Raw genomic sequence first — 1,269 nt, 5'->3', positions numbered from 1 at the left:
CAAAATGCATCCCCTATATGGGCTTCCCTAATGGCTCAGATAGTAAAGAATCTGCCTGCAGTGGAGGAGATGTGGGTTCAATCCCTGGGTTGGGAATATCCCCTGGAGAATAGAATGGCAACCCACTCCAGTATTCTTGCCTGGAGCATTCATTCCATGGACAGAGAAACCTGGCGGGCTACAGTCCATGGGGTCACAAAGAGTTGGACACGACTCCTTAGTGTAAGTTGAACAACTTACACTAAACATGTGCCATTGTGCACTGCCTGCAGAATAAAGACTAAACTCACAGGTACACAACGCGGGAGCCCCAGGATGTGGCTCCCAGCCTGTCTCTGCAGGCTGCTGTCCCACAATGTTCTACACTGCAAGTAAGTAGATGCCTTCATAGTTCTCCAAATATTTTGTCTAAAGTCAGGGCTAGGGGCTCTGTGCACAGTGTTCTCTTTGCCTCACATGATCTGGCTTCCCAACTACCAACTTTCTGCCCTGGCTTCAGACCTGCCTCAGCCAGCATCACCTCTAACAATGCCCTGCTTCCCATCTGATCACAGAGTTGACCACTACCTTCTCTTCGGTTCCACAGCACTCAGTTTGGATGTTATTACACCACTTGCTTCTAGTCTCATCACCATCAACTTCCACGTCTGTATTCCCTCACTAGAAGCCAGGCATCCGGAAACAGTGTGTATCTTAGGCACAGGTGTTTTTCCCAAAGAAGGGCCTGAGTGCATAGCTTCTCCATCAGTCCTTACCCAATACTGGACACAAGGGGTCCAGAGGACTGCTGGCATGAAAGATGGAATAACGTCAGTAAAGCCACATCAAGATCATCACACCAAGAGAACAGCAGCTGCCATGTTCAGAATATGTCATCTGGGCCAGAAACCACAACAGGGCCTTTGACTGCATTGTCCTGACAATGGACACAGATGAAGTATTCCCATTGCCTGATGTCATCACCAAGGCTTTAAAAAATTTTGGCTAACTACAGGGAAAGGTTGAGATTCAAGCCAAGGTCTTAGAACATACATCAAAAGAACCATAAAAATGGTCCTAACTCTTTGAGCCCACAATGACACTCCTCTGACATTATCTTACAGCTATGGAGCAATAGGAGGAAAAGCTACCTGTGTGAAGATGGAGCCAGAGGTGGCCATCAGGACAAAGAACATTATAGTCAACTTGACAGAAGAGCACAAGCTACTAAAATAATTATGGTACATGGAAAAATAAGCTGAAGTATTAAAAAAAAAAAACCAGCAAACA

At 46.1% G+C, this 1,269-nt stretch overlaps 1 protein-coding gene across 1 annotated transcript in view; it reads right to left on the bottom strand.

The window, feature by feature from the left end:
* MTM1 (myotubularin 1) overlaps positions 1–1,269 on the bottom strand; it is a 71,787-nt gene that overhangs the window by 53,959 nt on the left and 16,559 nt on the right. The window lies entirely within an intron of this gene.

Source organism: Bison bison, unplaced genomic scaffold (genome assembly GCF_000754665.1).
Source record: "Bison bison bison isolate TAMUID 2011002044 unplaced genomic scaffold, Bison_UMD1.0 scf7180017864529, whole genome shotgun sequence".
NCBI lineage: Eukaryota > Metazoa > Chordata > Mammalia > Artiodactyla > Bovidae > Bison > Bison bison.
Note: the sequence above shows the minus strand (reverse complement) of the source record. Positions and strands in the feature narration are given on the sequence as shown.